This window comes from Heptranchias perlo, chromosome 12 (genome assembly GCF_035084215.1).
Source record: "Heptranchias perlo isolate sHepPer1 chromosome 12, sHepPer1.hap1, whole genome shotgun sequence".
Classification (NCBI taxonomy): Eukaryota; Metazoa; Chordata; class Chondrichthyes; order Hexanchiformes; family Hexanchidae; genus Heptranchias; species Heptranchias perlo.
The window spans coordinates 68,630,109-68,646,548 of record NC_090336.1 but is presented as its reverse complement, the minus strand read 5'-3'; the positions used below and the strand labels follow the sequence as shown (position 1 = coordinate 68,646,548).

Here is a 16,440-nt window from a genome sequence, read left to right as displayed (position 1 = left end):
ATTCTTTTCTTCTCCTGGGCTGAGTGCCGCTCGTTCGCTCGCTCGCTCGCACGCAGGCAGCGATTATAATTCAAACTGCAAAATAACTTAACTTTAAACAAGCAGGGTCTGAGTACAAATGAAAACTGCGCTCCTGGACTGGACGGACTGTCTGTTTGTCTCGGTGAGGAAAAGGCAGTGGTGGTGAGGGTGGAGCATTGCGCTCAGGAGGGGAGACTTTCTTTGAGTGGTGCCAATTAATCTGCACCAGAAAATCATCCCCCCGACCGGGATTGGAACCCGGGTCTCAACGATTTAAAAGGTTGCGTCCTCGACCACTGGGCCACCTGGGAACCGCCTGAGGAACCTGTCCAAGAGGCTGAGGACACGCACGCCTGCTCCACGAGCAGCAGCGACCAGCAGGGGGCCGACCGGCTGATCCTTCCCTTTCACAGGCAGGCTTCTGGCCCTCGATAAAACGACAAAGGTGTTCAGAAGGAAGGCCTGGGGGGAGGGAGGGAGGGACGGCCATTGGAAATCAGCACAAAGCAGGTCCCCTGGAATCTCACACCTCCGACCCAGGAAACAGGTCTCCTGGTCAAAGCAGTCCAGCCATTAACGTGACAATGGACAGGGCCCCGGCAGCTTGAGACACATCTTTCTTTCGATATGCAAGTTCTTTTTAAAAAGGTTTCCTTCCACAGCAGCTCTGAGTGAGAGACTGACTGACATACATACACACACACACACACAACACCGTCACCCATCCGATTGGTGGACCGCGGGGTCGACAATCTAACTTTTCGTTTCGATGCAGGGGAGAGCGCGAACGCAGTCCCCCACGACCACAAATTTTGCAGTCGAGTATCCCGCATTTGGGGACATCGCAGGCGTCAGCGCACACCCCAAGTACAATGGGCTAGCCTCGTCCTGGGAGATCCGCCTTCGGGATCACAGATTCTCCCCTGCCAGGTAAGTATGCCTTGGGTCGCCACACACTGCCACTAGACAGCATTCGCTACCTTTTACGATTGCAAGGGCAGGTTTTAAGAATCAAAACGTCCCTTCGCTCGCAACGTGCTGATGCTCTGAGAGATTAATTCCGCTCAAATATCGTACCGTATATCCGATGATACACTCTGGGAGAAAATACTGCAGCGATGCGGTGCCGGCGATGGTTGTTTGCATGTCGCCCTTCAAGGGAAATGTCCCGCCTCCAGTTGTTGCTGTAGCAATATATACACGCGCGTTGTCGTGGTAATATAGAACTGCAAGTTGCCGTTGTCGTGGTAGTTTCGAATCAGCACAAAGCAGGTGCACTCCCTGGAATGTCACACCTGCGTCCCAGAAAACAGGTCTCCTGGTCAAAGCAGTCCCGCCCCGCCCTGGGATTAACGTGACAATGGACAGGGCCCAGTCAGGGAGCAGCTTGAGAGACATCTTTCAATAGGCACTTCTGAAACATTAACGCCTTGTTTCTTTCGACAGTTTAACCAGCCTTTAACACGCCTTGTGTTTTTATTTCCCATTTCCAGCCAGCCCAGCCAGCCAGCCCAGCCAGCCGAGCCAGCATCTGCAGTATTTTCTTTTGATTGGTCTTGCCTGCTGTGGAATGAACGTTTAAACACGAGCTGCTGATTCTCAGCACCTCACCTCTTTCTCAATTGGCCGTTGCAATCTCACTCACTCGCTGTGAGACACGTCACGTCACGTCACTAGTTTTACTCAAAGAGGTTTCCTTCCACGGCAGTGAGTTAGTGACTGAGACTGACTGACGGAGGTCCGTTGAGACACCACCTTCTCCCATCTGATCGGTGGCCGACTGGCAAATTTACCAATCTGTCAAGCAATCCTAGCAAGAAAGGAAAAAACGGCAACTTCTTTAAACTGATCCACTGTTGCAATTAGAAACGGTGGCAAAAATGTGGCCAGAGTGGGAGAGAACGGCAGTGCTTCTAGACTGCTTTAGACACAGCCAGCCAGAGACCAAAGAGGGAGGGAAAACAGGAGCGGAGATCAATTCGCATCGAGCGCGTTATCGCTTCTCGGCCTTTTGGCTAAGATCCAGTGTAGTTTCTGTTCTTATCAGTTTAATATCTGATATGTCCCCTATCTGGGGACCAAATATTAAATTGATTTTTGGAACAGGGAGATGGAACAAGAGCTTGCTCCGTCCACTCCGCGCATCGACCTGGTACAGCAGTGCTTCCAGGATCGGTGCAGCTCCCTTCGGGGAGATTCGAAAAACAAAAAACAGATTTTGTTTCTTTTTTGGACCATATGTTATTACTGTAGTCAATATTGTTATAAAAGAAGGAAAACTTTTTACAGCTGCTTGACCATGCTCTCCTTTCCTTCGTAGGTTGTTGCTCGCTACGCGTTGTTTCTCGCCCGGCCGGTGCGCCATGTTGCCAACGCCGCTGACGCCACTTTCACTCCTGCTCAGCAAGGTAAGCAGCCACCATTGTGTTTTTCTTCCCGTATCTGTCCATGGGGACTTGGCCTATATTTCAGGGTGAGGCCTCACCACGTTTCCCGCTCGACAGCTAAGCTGGAGGTTGCCCCCTGTTGGATTTCCGTGCAACTGCAGGCACGGCCGCCTCTATTGGAAAAGGATGGGTGGGTGGATGTTACTGTAATGAATCTGAAATGGACCTGAAATGAATCTGTAAGCAATAATCTGTGTTGAGTATGATGCAATGAGACACCCTAGAGTGTCATGAACTGTAATTATGTCCAATGTGTTGGTTGAACTGTACTTGATGTAACCTGCAAATTGTATAATCTGTATTGTGTACGTTTGGAATGTGATATCACAACTGTATTGTATGTACTGCTGCAAATTTTATGAAGAAAGTATATTTTTTGAAAAAAATATCTGTTCTTATCAGTTTAAGATCTGATACGTCCCCGATCTGGGGACCATACATTAAATTGATTTTTGCAACAGGGAGATGGAAGAGGGGCTTGGCTCCGTCCACTCCACGCATCGACCCAGTATTACAGTGTCTCTGGCAACGGTGCACCTCCCTGTGGGGAGATATTCAAAATGCTGAACGGATTTTTGGAGCCTGTATTATTACTCAGAATGCTGAGATATTGCAACTGTGGTTTTTTTGTTTACTCCTGGGATGGATGAGTGCCACTCCCTTTCTTCCTTTTCCCTCTTGCAGTTTTACCTTGGAGGGAAAGACGTCAGTCTCAGGTCACTTTTCAGGAAGCTGCAAGCCTGTGTATTGGGACGTGCCACCTTCCACAGACTTGGTCTCCTGACCTGAAACATTTAACTCCAGTTGTTGTGTGAAAAATTACTGCAGTTTTAAACTGGCAGTTCCAGAATTAATTGTTTCCAAGTCAGACATTTCCCGAAACAGAGAGCGCGAGAGAGACACAATGTTAACGTTTAAACTGCCACAAGCGAGAGGCGAAATAACTTCACGTTGCTGACTTTAAAAATGCGAGCAGACAGTGCGTGTGTGTTTGGAGGGAGTGCACTGTGAATGGCCACATTGGAAGCTGTGAGATCAAACTGTGCTGCTAACTGAGTGTTAAGGTGAGTAAAAGGCACTGGTTTGGGTGGAGCATTGCGCTCAGGATGGGAGATTTTCTTGAACGGTGCCAATTAATCTGCACCAGAAAATCATCCGCTGACCGGGATTCGAACCCGGGTGTCAACGAGTTTTAAATGTTGCGTCCTAACCACTAGACCATCAGGGGAGTTGCCCTCAATCCCCTGCAAACATATACAGAAGGCTGAACACATGGCTCCCTACAGTAGCAGCAGTGTCACCAGCAGAGGGCTTGAGTTGCCATTTCCACTTTGACACTCAGTCTTTTCACACTCAGTCAAATGGCAAACGTCTATTCAGGAGGTTATCGCTTCTCGGCTTTGGGACCGAATATTAAATTGAATTTTGCAACAGGGAGATGGAATAGGGGCTTGGCTCCGTCCACTCCACGCATCGACCCAGTATTGCAGTGTCTCTGGCAACGGTGCACCTCCCTGTGGGGAGATATTCAAAAGGAAAAACAGCTCTTTCCCAGCGTCTCTGTCCGTGTGTACGTATTATGACTGAGAATAAAGCTGATATATTGCACTTACTTTCTCAGCTCAGTGGTATTCTTTTCTTCTCCTGGGCTGAGTGCCGCTCGTTCGCTCGCTCACTCGCTCGCTCGCTCGCACGCAGGCAGCGATTATAATTCAAACTGCAAAATAACTTAACTTTAAACAAGCAGGGTCTGAGTACAAATGAAAACTGCGCTCCTGGACTGGACGGACTGTCTGTTTGTCTCGGTGAGGAAAAGGCAGTGGTGGTGAGGGTGGAGCATTGCGCTCAGGAGGGGAGACTTTCTTTGAGTGGTGCCAATTAATCTGCACCAGAAAATCATCCCCCCGACCGGGATTGGAACCCGGGTCTCAACGATTTAAAAGGTTGCGTCCTCGACCACTGGGCCACCTGGGAACCGCCTGAGGAACCTGTCCAAGAGGCTGAGGACACGCACGCCTGCTCCACGAGCAGCAGCGACCAGCAGGGGGCCGACCGGCTGATCCTTCCCTTTCACAGGCAGGCTTCTGGCCCTCGATAAAACGACAAAGGTGTTCAGAAGGAAGGCCTGGGGGGAGGGAGGGAGGGACGGCCATTGGAAATCAGCACAAAGCAGGTCCCCTGGAATCTCACACCTCCGACCCAGGAAACAGGTCTCCTGGTCAAAGCAGTCCAGCCATTAACGTGACAATGGACAGGGCCCCGGCAGCTTGAGACACATCTTTCTTTCGATATGCAAGTTCTTTTTAAAAAGGTTTCCTTCCACAGCAGCTCTGAGTGAGAGACTGACTGACATACATACACACACACACACACAACACCGTCACCCATCCGATTGGTGGACCGCGGGGTCGACAATCTAACTTTTCGTTTCGATGCAGGGGAGAGCGCGAACGCAGTCCCCCACGACCACAAATTTTGCAGTCGAGTATCCCGCATTTGGGGACATCGCAGGCGTCAGCGCACACCCCAAGTGCAATGGGCTAGCCTCGTCCTGGGAGATCCGCCTTCGGGATCACAGATTCTCCCCTGCCAGGTAAGTATGCCTTGGGTCGCCACACACTGCCACTAGACAGCATTCGCTACCTTTTACGATTGCAAGGGCAGGTTTTAAGAATCAAAACGTCCCTTCGCTCGCAACGTGCTGATGCTCTGAGAGATTAATTCCGCTCAAATATCGTACCGTATATCCGATGATACACTCTGGGAGAAAATACTGCAGCGATGCGGTGCCGGCGATGGTTGTTTGCATGTCGCCCTTCAAGGGAAATGTCCCGCCTCCAGTTGTTGCTGTAGCAATATATACACGCGCGTTGTCGTGGTAATATAGAACTGCAAGTTGCCGTTGTCGTGGTAGTTTCGAATCAGCACAAAGCAGGTGCACTCCCTGGAATGTCACACCTGCGTCCCAGAAAACAGGTCTCCTGGTCAAAGCAGTCCCGCCCCGCCCTGGGATTAACGTGACAATGGACAGGGCCCAGTCAGGGAGCAGCTTGAGAGACATCTTTCAATAGGCACTTCTGAAACATTAACGCCTTGTTTCTTTCGACAGTTTAACCAGCCTTTAACACGCCTTGTGTTTTTATTTCCCATTTCCAGCCAGCCCAGCCAGCCAGCCCAGCCAGCCGAGCCAGCATCTGCAGTATTTTCTTTTGATTGGTCTTGCCTGCTGTGGAATGAACGTTTAAACACGAGCTGCTGATTCTCAGCACCTCACCTCTTTCTCAATTGGCCGTTGCAATCTCACTCACTCGCTGTGAGACACGTCACGTCACGTCACTAGTTTTACTCAAAGAGGTTTCCTTCCACGGCAGTGAGTTAGTGACTGAGACTGACTGACGGAGGTCCGTTGAGACACCACCTTCTCCCATCTGATCGGTGGCCGACTGGCAAATTTACCAATCTGTCAAGCAATCCTAGCAAGAAAGGAAAAAACGGCAACTTCTTTAAACTGATCCACTGTTGCAATTAGAAACGGTGGCAAAAATGTGGCCAGAGTGGGAGAGAACGGCAGTGCTTCTAGACTGCTTTAGACACAGCCAGCCAGAGACCAAAGAGGGAGGGAAAACAGGAGCGGAGATCAATTCGCATCGAGCGCGTTATCGCTTCTCGGCCTTTTGGCTAAGATCCAGTGTAGTTTCTGTTCTTATCAGTTTAATATCTGATATGTCCCCTATCTGGGGACCAAATATTAAATTGATTTTTGGAACAGGGAGATGGAACAAGAGCTTGCTCCGTCCACTCCGCGCATCGACCTGGTACAGCAGTGCTTCCAGGATCGGTGCAGCTCCCTTCGGGGAGATTCGAAAAACAAAAAACAGATTTTGTTTCTTTTTTGGACCATATGTTATTACTGTAGTCAATATTGTTATAAAAGAAGGAAAACTTTTTACAGCTGCTTGACCATGCTCTCCTTTCCTTCGTAGGTTGTTGCTCGCTACGCGTTGTTTCTCGCCCGGCCGGTGCGCCATGTTGCCAACGCCGCTGACGCCACTTTCACTCCTGCTCAGCAAGGTAAGCAGCCACCATTGTGTTTTTCTTCCCGTATCTGTCCATGGGGACTTGGCCTATATTTCAGGGTGAGGCCTCACCACGTTTCCCGCTCGACAGCTAAGCTGGAGGTTGCCCCCTGTTGGATTTCCGTGCAACTGCAGGCACGGCCGCCTCTATTGGAAAAGGATGGGTGGGTGGATGTTACTGTAATGAATCTGAAATGGACCTGAAATGAATCTGTAAGCAATAATCTGTGTTGAGTATGATGCAATGAGACACCCTAGAGTGTCATGAACTGTAATTATGTCCAATGTGTTGGTTGAACTGTACTTGATGTAACCTGCAAATTGTATAATCTGTATTGTGTACGTTTGGAATGTGATATCACAACTGTATTGTATGTACTGCTGCAAATTTTATGAAGAAAGTATATTTTTTGAAAAAAATATCTGTTCTTATCAGTTTAAGATCTGATACGTCCCCGATCTGGGGACCATACATTAAATTGATTTTTGCAACAGGGAGATGGAAGAGGGGCTTGGCTCCGTCCACTCCACGCATCGACCCAGTATTACAGTGTCTCTGGCAACGGTGCACCTCCCTGTGGGGAGATATTCAAAATGCTGAACGGATTTTTGGAGCCTGTATTATTACTCAGAATGCTGAGATATTGCAACTGTGGTTTTCTTGTTTACTCCTGGGATGGATGAGTGCCATTCCCTTTCTTCCTTTTCCCTCTTGCAGTTTTACCTTGGAGGGAAAGACGTCAGTCTCAGGTCACTTTTCAGGAAGCTGCAAGCCTGTGTATTGGGACGTGCCACCTTCCACAGACTTGGTCTCCTGACCTGAAACATTTAACTCCAGTTGTTGTGTGAAAAATTACTGCAGTTTTAAACTGGCAGTTCCAGAATTAATTGTTTCCAAGTCAGACATTTCCCGAAACAGAGAGCGCGAGAGAGACACAATGTTAACGTTTAAACTGCCACAAGCGAGAGGCGAAATAACTTCACGTTGCTGACTTTAAAAATGCGAGCAGACAGTGCGTGTGTGTTTGGAGGGAGTGCACTGTGAATGGCCACATTGGAAGCTGTGAGATCAAACTGTGCTGCTAACTGAGTGTTAAGGTGAGTAAAAGGCACTGGTTTGGGTGGAGCATTGCGCTCAGGATGGGAGATTTTCTTGAACGGTGCCAATTAATCTGCACCAGAAAATCATCCGCTGACCGGGATTCGAACCCGGGTGTCAACGAGTTTTAAATGTTGCGTCCTAACCACTAGACCATCAGGGGAGTTGCCCTCAATCCCCTGCAAACATATACAGAAGGCTGAACACATGGCTCCCTACAGTAGCAGCAGTGTCACCAGCAGAGGGCTTGAGTTGCCATTTCCACTTTGACACTCAGTCTTTTCACACTCAGTCAAATGGCAAACGTCTATTCAGGAGGTTATCGCTTCTCGGCTTTGGGACCGAATATTAAATTGAATTTTGCAACAGGGAGATGGAATAGGGGCTTGGCTCCGTCCACTCCACGCATCGACCCAGTATTGCAGTGTCTCTGGCAACGGTGCACCTCCCTGTGGGGAGATATTCAAAAGGAAAAACAGCTCTTTCCCAGCGTCTCTGTCCGTGTGTACGTATTATGACTGAGAATAAAGCTGATATATTGCACTTACTTTCTCAGCTCAGTGGTATTCTTTTCTTCTCCTGGGCTGAGTGCCGCTCGTTCGCTCGCTCGCTCGCACGCAGGCAGCGATTATAATTCAAACTGCAAAATAACTTAACTTTAAACAAGCAGGGTCTGAGTACAAATGAAAACTGCGCTCCTGGACTGGACGGACTGTCTGTTTGTCTCGGTGAGGAAAAGGCAGTGGTGGTGAGGGTGGAGCATTGCGCTCAGGAGGGGAGACTTTCTTTGAGTGGTGCCAATTAATCTGCACCAGAAAATCATCCCCCCGACCGGGATTGGAACCCGGGTCTCAACGATTTAAAAGGTTGTGTCCTCGACCACTGGGCCACCTGGGAACCGCCTGAGGAACCTGTCCAAGAGGCTGAGGACACGCACGCCTGCTCCACGAGCAGCAGCGACCAGCAGGGGGCCGACCGGCTGATCCTTCCCTTTCACAGGCAGGCTTCTGGCCCTCGATAAAACGACAAAGGTGTTCAGAAGGAAGGCCTGGGGGGAGGGAGGGAGGGACGGCCATTGGAAATCAGCACAAAGCAGGTCCCCTGGAATCTCACACCTCCGACCCAGGAAACAGGTCTCCTGGTCAAAGCAGTCCAGCCATTAACGTGACAATGGACAGGGCCCCGGCAGCTTGAGACACATCTTTCTTTCGATATGCAAGTTCTTTTTAAAAAGGTTTCCTTCCACAGCAGCTCTGAGTGAGAGACTGACTGACATACATACACACACACACACACACAACACCGTCACCCATCCGATTGGTGGACCGCGGGGTCGACAATCTAACTTTTCGTTTCGATGCAGGGGAGAGCGCGAACGCAGTCCCCCACGACCACAAATTTTGCAGTCGAGTATCCCGCATTTGGGGACATCGCAGGCGTCAGCGCACACCCCAAGTGCAATGGGCTAGCCTCGTCCTGGGAGATCCGCCTTCGGGATCACAGATTCTCCCCTGCCAGGTAAGTATGCCTTGGGTCGCCACACACTGCCACTAGACAGCATTCGCTACCTTTTACGATTGCAAGGGCAGGTTTTAAGAATCAAAACGTCCCTTCGCTCGCAACGTGCTGATGCTCTGAGAGATTAATTCCGCTCAAATATCGTACCGTATATCCGATGATACACTCTGGGAGAAAATACTGCAGCGATGCGGTGCCGGCGATGGTTGTTTGCATGTCGCCCTTCAAGGGAAATGTCCCGCCTCCAGTTGTTGCTGTAGCAATATATACACGCGCGTTGTCGTGGTAATATAGAACTGCAAGTTGCCGTTGTCGTGGTAGTTTCGAATCAGCACAAAGCAGGTGCACTCCCTGGAATGTCACACCTGCGTCCCAGAAAACAGGTCTCCTGGTCAAAGCAGTCCCGCCCCGCCCTGGGATTAACGTGACAATGGACAGGGCCCAGTCAGGGAGCAGCTTGAGAGACATCTTTCAATAGGCACTTCTGAAACATTAACGCCTTGTTTCTTTCGACAGTTTAACCAGCCTTTAACACGCCTTGTGTTTTTATTTCCCATTTCCAGCCAGCCCAGCCAGCCAGCCCAGCCAGCCGAGCCAGCATCTGCAGTATTTTCTTTTGATTGGTCTTGCCTGCTGTGGAATGAACGTTTAAACACGAGCTGCTGATTCTCAGCACCTCACCTCTTTCTCAATTGGCCGTTGCAATCTCACTCACTCGCTGTGAGACACGTCACGTCACGTCACTAGTTTTACTCAAAGAGGTTTCCTTCCACGGCAGTGAGTTAGTGACTGAGACTGACTGACGGAGGTCCGTTGAGACACCACCTTCTCCCATCTGATCGGTGGCCGACTGGCAAATTTACCAATCTGTCAAGCAATCCTAGCAAGAAAGGAAAAAACGGCAACTTCTTTAAACTGATCCACTGTTGCAATTAGAAACGGTGGCAAAAATGTGGCCAGAGTGGGAGAGAACGGCAGTGCTTCTAGACTGCTTTAGACACAGCCAGCCAGAGACCAAAGAGGGAGGGAAAACAGGAGCGGAGATCAATTCGCATCGAGCGCGTTATCGCTTCTCGGCCTTTTGGCTAAGATCCAGTGTAGTTTCTGTTCTTATCAGTTTAATATCTGATATGTCCCCTATCTGGGGACCAAATATTAAATTGATTTTTGGAACAGGGAGATGGAACAAGAGCTTGCTCCGTCCACTCCGCGCATCGACCTGGTACAGCAGTGCTTCCAGGATCGGTGCAGCTCCCTTCGGGGAGATTCGAAAAACAAAAAACAGATTTTGTTTCTTTTTTGGACCATATGTTATTACTGTAGTCAATATTGTTATAAAAGAAGGAAAACTTTTTACAGCTGCTTGACCATGCTCTCCTTTCCTTCGTAGGTTGTTGCTCGCTACGCGTTGTTTCTCGCCCGGCCGGTGCGCCATGTTGCCAACGCCGCTGACGCCACTTTCACTCCTGCTCAGCAAGGTAAGCAGCCACCATTGTGTTTTTCTTCCCGTATCTGTCCATGGGGACTTGGCCTATATTTCAGGGTGAGGCCTCACCACGTTTCCCGCTCGACAGCTAAGCTGGAGGTTGCCCCCTGTTGGATTTCCGTGCAACTGCAGGCACGGCCGCCTCTATTGGAAAAGGATGGGTGGGTGGATGTTACTGTAATGAATCTGAAATGGACCTGAAATGAATCTGTAAGCAATAATCTGTGTTGAGTATGATGCAATGAGACACCCTAGAGTGTCATGAACTGTAATTATGTCCAATGTGTTGGTTGAACTGTACTTGATGTAACCTGCAAATTGTATAATCTGTATTGTGTACGTTTGGAATGTGATATCACAACTGTATTGTATGTACTGCTGCAAATTTTATGAAGAAAGTATATTTTTTGAAAAAAATATCTGTTCTTATCAGTTTAAGATCTGATACGTCCCCGATCTGGGGACCATACATTAAATTGATTTTTGCAACAGGGAGATGGAAGAGGGGCTTGGCTCCGTCCACTCCACGCATCGACCCAGTATTACAGTGTCTCTGGCAACGGTGCACCTCCCTGTGGGGAGATATTCAAAATGCTGAACGGATTTTTGGAGCCTGTATTATTACTCAGAATGCTGAGATATTGCAACTGTGGTTTTTTTGTTTACTCCTGGGATGGATGAGTGCCACTCCCTTTCTTCCTTTTCCCTCTTGCAGTTTTACCTTGGAGGGAAAGACGTCAGTCTCAGGTCACTTTTCAGGAAGCTGCAAGCCTGTGTATTGGGACGTGCCACCTTCCACAGACTTGGTCTCCTGACCTGAAACATTTAACTCCAGTTGTTGTGTGAAAAATTACTGCAGTTTTAAACTGGCAGTTCCAGAATTAATTGTTTCCAAGTCAGACATTTCCCGAAACAGAGAGCGCGAGAGAGACACAATGTTAACGTTTAAACTGCCACAAGCGAGAGGCGAAATAACTTCACGTTGCTGACTTTAAAAATGCGAGCAGACAGTGCGTGTGTGTTTGGAGGGAGTGCACTGTGAATGGCCACATTGGAAGCTGTGAGATCAAACTGTGCTGCTAACTGAGTGTTAAGGTGAGTAAAAGGCACTGGTTTGGGTGGAGCATTGCGCTCAGGATGGGAGATTTTCTTGAACGGTGCCAATTAATCTGCACCAGAAAATCATCCGCTGACCGGGATTCGAACCCGGGTGTCAACGAGTTTTAAATGTTGCGTCCTAACCACTAGACCATCAGGGGAGTTGCCCTCAATCCCCTGCAAACATATACAGAAGGCTGAACACATGGCTCCCTACAGTAGCAGCAGTGTCACCAGCAGAGGGCTTGAGTTGCCATTTCCACTTTGACACTCAGTCTTTTCACACTCAGTCAAATGGCAAACGTCTATTCAGGAGGTTATCGCTTCTCGGCTTTGGGACCGAATATTAAATTGAATTTTGCAACAGGGAGATGGAATAGGGGCTTGGCTCCGTCCACTCCACGCATCGACCCAGTATTGCAGTGTCTCTGGCAACGGTGCACCTCCCTGTGGGGAGATATTCAAAAGGAAAAACAGCTCTTTCCCAGCGTCTCTGTCCGTGTGTACGTATTATGACTGAGAATAAAGCTGATATATTGCACTTACTTTCTCAGCTCAGTGGTATTCTTTTCTTCTCCTGGGCTGAGTGCCGCTCGTTCGCTTGCTCACTCGCTCGCTCGCTCGCACGCAGGCAGCGATTATAATTCAAACTGCAAAATAACTTAACTTTAAACAAGCAGGGTCTGAGTACAAATGAAAACTGCGCTCCTGGACTGGACGGACTGTCTGTTTGTCTCGGTGAGGAAAAGGCAGTGGTGGTGAGGGTGGAGCATTGCGCTCAGGAGGGGAGACTTTCTTTGAGTGGTGCCAATTAATCTGCACCAGAAAATCATCCCCCCGACCGGGATTGGAACCCGGGTCTCAACGATTTAAAAGGTTGCGTCCTCGACCACTGGGCCACCTGGGAACCGCCTGAGGAACCTGTCCAAGAGGCTGAGGACACGCACGCCTGCTCCACGAGCAGCAGCGACCAGCAGGGGGCCGACCGGCTGATCCTTCCCTTTCACAGGCAGGCTTCTGGCCCTCGATAAAACGACAAAGGTGTTCAGAAGGAAGGCCTGGGGGGAGGGAGGGAGGGACGGCCATTGGAAATCAGCACAAAGCAGGTCCCCTGGAATCTCACACCTCCGACCCAGGAAACAGGTCTCCTGGTCAAAGCAGTCCAGCCATTAACGTGACAATGGACAGGGCCCCGGCAGCTTGAGACACATCTTTCTTTCGATATGCAAGTTCTTTTTAAAAAGGTTTCCTTCCACAGCAGCTCTGAGTGAGAGACTGACTGACATACATACACACACACACACACACAACACCGTCACCCATCCGATTGGTGGACCGCGGGGTCGACAATCTAACTTTTCGTTTCGATGCAGGGGAGAGCGCGAACGCAGTCCCCCACGACCACAAATTTTGCAGTCGAGTATCCCGCATTTGGGGACATCGCAGGCGTCAGCGCACACCCCAAGTGCAATGGGCTAGCCTCGTCCTGGGAGATCCGCCTTCGGGATCACAGATTCTCCCCTGCCAGGTAAGTATGCCTTGGGTCGCCACACACTGCCACTAGACAGCATTCGCTACCTTTTACGATTGCAAGGGCAGGTTTTAAGAATCAAAACGTCCCTTCGCTCGCAACGTGCTGATGCTCTGAGAGATTAATTCCGCTCAAATATCGTACCGTATATCCGATGATACACTCTGGGAGAAAATACTGCAGCGATGCGGTGCCGGCGATGGTTGTTTGCATGTCGCCCTTCAAGGGAAATGTCCCGCCTCCAGTTGTTGCTGTAGCAATATATACACGCGCGTTGTCGTGGTAATATAGAACTGCAAGTTGCCGTTGTCGTGGTAGTTTCGAATCAGCACAAAGCAGGTGCACTCCCTGGAATGTCACACCTGCGTCCCAGAAAACAGGTCTCCTGGTCAAAGCAGTCCCGCCCCGCCCTGGGATTAACGTGACAATGGACAGGGCCCAGTCAGGGAGCAGCTTGAGAGACATCTTTCAATAGGCACTTCTGAAACATTAACGCCTTGTTTCTTTCGACAGTTTAACCAGCCTTTAACACGCCTTGTGTTTTTATTTCCCATTTCCAGCCAGCCCAGCCAGCCAGCCCAGCCAGCCGAGCCAGCATCTGCAGTATTTTCTTTTGATTGGTCTTGCCTGCTGTGGAATGAACGTTTAAACACGAGCTGCTGATTCTCAGCACCTCACCTCTTTCTCAATTGGCCGTTGCAATCTCACTCACTCGCTGTGAGACACGTCACGTCACGTCACTAGTTTTACTCAAAGAGGTTTCCTTCCACGGCAGTGAGTTAGTGACTGAGACTGACTGACGGAGGTCCGTTGAGACACCACCTTCTCCCATCTGATCGGTGGCCGACTGGCAAATTTACCAATCTGTCAAGCAATCCTAGCAAGAAAGGAAAAAACGGCAACTTCTTTAAACTGATCCACTGTTGCAATTAGAAACGGTGGCAAAAATGTGGCCAGAGTGGGAGAGAACGGCAGTGCTTCTAGACTGCTTTAGACACAGCCAGCCAGAGACCAAAGAGGGAGGGAAAACAGGAGCGGAGATCAATTCGCATCGAGCGCGTTATCGCTTCTCGGCCTTTTGGCTAAGATCCAGTGTAGTTTCTGTTCTTATCAGTTTAATATCTGATATGTCCCCTATCTGGGGACCAAATATTAAATTGATTTTTGGAACAGGGAGATGGAACAAGAGCTTGCTCCGTCCACTCCGCGCATCGACCTGGTACAGCAGTGCTTCCAGGATCGGTGCAGCTCCCTTCGGGGAGATTCGAAAAACAAAAAACAGATTTTGTTTCTTTTTTGGACCATATGTTATTACTGTAGTCAATATTGTTATAAAAGAAGGAAAACTTTTTACAGCTGCTTGACCATGCTCTCCTTTCCTTCGTAGGTTGTTGCTCGCTACGCGTTGTTTCTCGCCCGGCCGGTGCGCCATGTTGCCAACGCCGCTGACGCCACTTTCACTCCTGCTCAGCAAGGTAAGCAGCCACCATTGTGTTTTTCTTCCCGTATCTGTCCATGGGGACTTGGCCTATATTTCAGGGTGAGGCCTCACCACGTTTCCCGCTCGACAGCTAAGCTGGAGGTTGCCCCCTGTTGGATTTCCGTGCAACTGCAGGCACGGCCGCCTCTATTGGAAAAGGATGGGTGGGTGGATGTTACTGTAATGAATCTGAAATGGACCTGAAATGAATCTGTAAGCAATAATCTGTGTTGAGTATGATGCAATGAGACACCCTAGAGTGTCATGAACTGTAATTATGTCCAATGTGTTGGTTGAACTGTACTTGATGTAACCTGCAAATTGTATAATCTGTATTGTGTACGTTTGGAATGTGATATCACAACTGTATTGTATGTACTGCTGCAAATTTTATGAAGAAAGTATATTTTTTGAAAAAAATATCTGTTCTTATCAGTTTAAGATCTGATACGTCCCCGATCTGGGGACCATACATTAAATTGATTTTTGCAACAGGGAGATGGAAGAGGGGCTTGGCTCCGTCCACTCCACGCATCGACCCAGTATTACAGTGTCTCTGGCAACGGTGCACCTCCCTGTGGGGAGATATTCAAAATGCTGAACGGATTTTTGGAGCCTGTATTATTACTCAGAATGCTGAGATATTGCAACTGTGGTTTTTTTGTTTACTCCTGGGATGGATGAGTGCCACTCCCTTTCTTCCTTTTCCCTCTTGCAGTTTTACCTTGGAGGGAAAGACGTCAGTCTCAGGTCACTTTTCAGGAAGCTGCAAGCCTGTGTATTGGGACGTGCCACCTTCCACAGACTTGGTCTCCTGACCTGAAACATTTAACTCCAGTTGTTGTGTGAAAAATTACTGCAGTTTTAAACTGGCAGTTCCAGAATTAATTGTTTCCAAGTCAGACATTTCCCGAAACAGAGAGCGCGAGAGAGACACAATGTTAACGTTTAAACTGCCACAAGCGAGAGGCGAAATAACTTCACGTTGCTGACTTTAAAAATGCGAGCAGACAGTGCGTGTGTGTTTGGAGGGAGTGCACTGTGAATGGCCACATTGGAAGCTGTGAGATCAAACTGTGCTGCTAACTGAGTGTTAAGGTGAGTAAAAGGCACTGGTTTGGGTGGAGCATTGCGCTCAGGATGGGAGATTTTCTTGAACGGTGCCAATTAATCTGCACCAGAAAATCATCCGCTGACCGGGATTCGAACCCGGGTGTCAACGAGTTTTAAATGTTGCGTCCTAACCACTAGACCATCAGGGGAGTTGCCCTCAATCCCCTGCAAACATATACAGAAGGCTGAACACATGGCTCCCTACAGTAGCAGCAGTGTCACCAGCAGAGGGCTTGAGTTGCCATTTCCACTTTGACACTCAGTCTTTTCACACTCAGTCAAATGGCAAACGTCTATTCAGGAGGTTATCGCTTCTCGGCTTTGGGACCGAATATTAAATTGAATTTTGCAACAGGGAGATGGAATAGGGGCTTGGCTCCGTCCACTCCACGCATCGACCCAGTATTGCAGTGTCTCTGGCAACGGTGCACCTCCCTGTGGGGAGATATTCAAAAGGAAAAACAGCTCTTTCCCAGCGTCTCTGTCCGTGTGTACGTATTATGACTGAGAATAAAGCTGATATATTGCACTTACTTTCTCAGCTCAGTGGTATTCTTTTCTTCTCCTGGGC

At 49.1% G+C, this 16,440-nt stretch overlaps 8 non-coding genes and 8 pseudogenes across 8 annotated transcripts; 12 read left to right on the top strand and 4 right to left on the bottom strand.

Annotated features, from left to right (window-relative positions):
- Positions 1–793: 793 nt before the first annotated feature.
- On the bottom strand, positions 794–959 carry LOC137330208 (U1 spliceosomal RNA). The gene has a single exon (XR_010965019.1). It is a non-coding gene; the product is annotated as a U1 spliceosomal RNA (small nuclear RNA).
- Positions 960–2,016: 1,057 nt separating this feature from the next.
- Positions 2,017–2,207, top strand: LOC137330825 (U2 spliceosomal RNA). The gene has a single exon (XR_010965247.1). It is a non-coding gene; the product is annotated as a U2 spliceosomal RNA (small nuclear RNA).
- Positions 2,208–2,837: 630 nt separating this feature from the next.
- LOC137328719 (U2 spliceosomal RNA) lies at positions 2,838–3,010 on the top strand (annotated as a pseudogene).
- Positions 3,011–3,854: 844 nt separating this feature from the next.
- Positions 3,855–3,983, top strand: LOC137330434 (U2 spliceosomal RNA; annotated as a pseudogene).
- Positions 3,984–4,903: 920 nt separating this feature from the next.
- Positions 4,904–5,069, bottom strand: LOC137330012 (U1 spliceosomal RNA). The gene has a single exon (XR_010964997.1). It is a non-coding gene; the product is annotated as a U1 spliceosomal RNA (small nuclear RNA).
- Positions 5,070–6,126: 1,057 nt separating this feature from the next.
- On the top strand, positions 6,127–6,317 carry LOC137330824 (U2 spliceosomal RNA). Its single transcript, XR_010965246.1, has one exon. It is a non-coding gene; the product is annotated as a U2 spliceosomal RNA (small nuclear RNA).
- A 630-nt stretch (positions 6,318–6,947) lies between these two features.
- LOC137328718 (U2 spliceosomal RNA) lies at positions 6,948–7,120 on the top strand (annotated as a pseudogene).
- Positions 7,121–7,964: 844 nt separating this feature from the next.
- On the top strand, positions 7,965–8,093 carry LOC137330433 (U2 spliceosomal RNA; annotated as a pseudogene).
- Positions 8,094–9,003: 910 nt separating this feature from the next.
- On the bottom strand, positions 9,004–9,169 carry LOC137330000 (U1 spliceosomal RNA). Its single transcript, XR_010964996.1, has one exon. It is a non-coding gene; the product is annotated as a U1 spliceosomal RNA (small nuclear RNA).
- A 1,057-nt stretch (positions 9,170–10,226) lies between these two features.
- On the top strand, positions 10,227–10,417 carry LOC137330822 (U2 spliceosomal RNA). The gene has a single exon (XR_010965244.1). It is a non-coding gene; the product is annotated as a U2 spliceosomal RNA (small nuclear RNA).
- Positions 10,418–11,047: 630 nt separating this feature from the next.
- On the top strand, positions 11,048–11,220 carry LOC137328717 (U2 spliceosomal RNA; annotated as a pseudogene).
- An 844-nt stretch (positions 11,221–12,064) lies between these two features.
- Positions 12,065–12,193, top strand: LOC137330432 (U2 spliceosomal RNA; annotated as a pseudogene).
- A 922-nt stretch (positions 12,194–13,115) lies between these two features.
- LOC137329988 (U1 spliceosomal RNA) lies at positions 13,116–13,281 on the bottom strand. The gene has a single exon (XR_010964994.1). It is a non-coding gene; the product is annotated as a U1 spliceosomal RNA (small nuclear RNA).
- A 1,057-nt stretch (positions 13,282–14,338) lies between these two features.
- On the top strand, positions 14,339–14,529 carry LOC137330821 (U2 spliceosomal RNA). Its single transcript, XR_010965243.1, has one exon. It is a non-coding gene; the product is annotated as a U2 spliceosomal RNA (small nuclear RNA).
- A 630-nt stretch (positions 14,530–15,159) lies between these two features.
- On the top strand, positions 15,160–15,332 carry LOC137328716 (U2 spliceosomal RNA; annotated as a pseudogene).
- Positions 15,333–16,176: 844 nt separating this feature from the next.
- LOC137330431 (U2 spliceosomal RNA) lies at positions 16,177–16,305 on the top strand (annotated as a pseudogene).
- Positions 16,306–16,440: the final 135 nt, after the last annotated feature.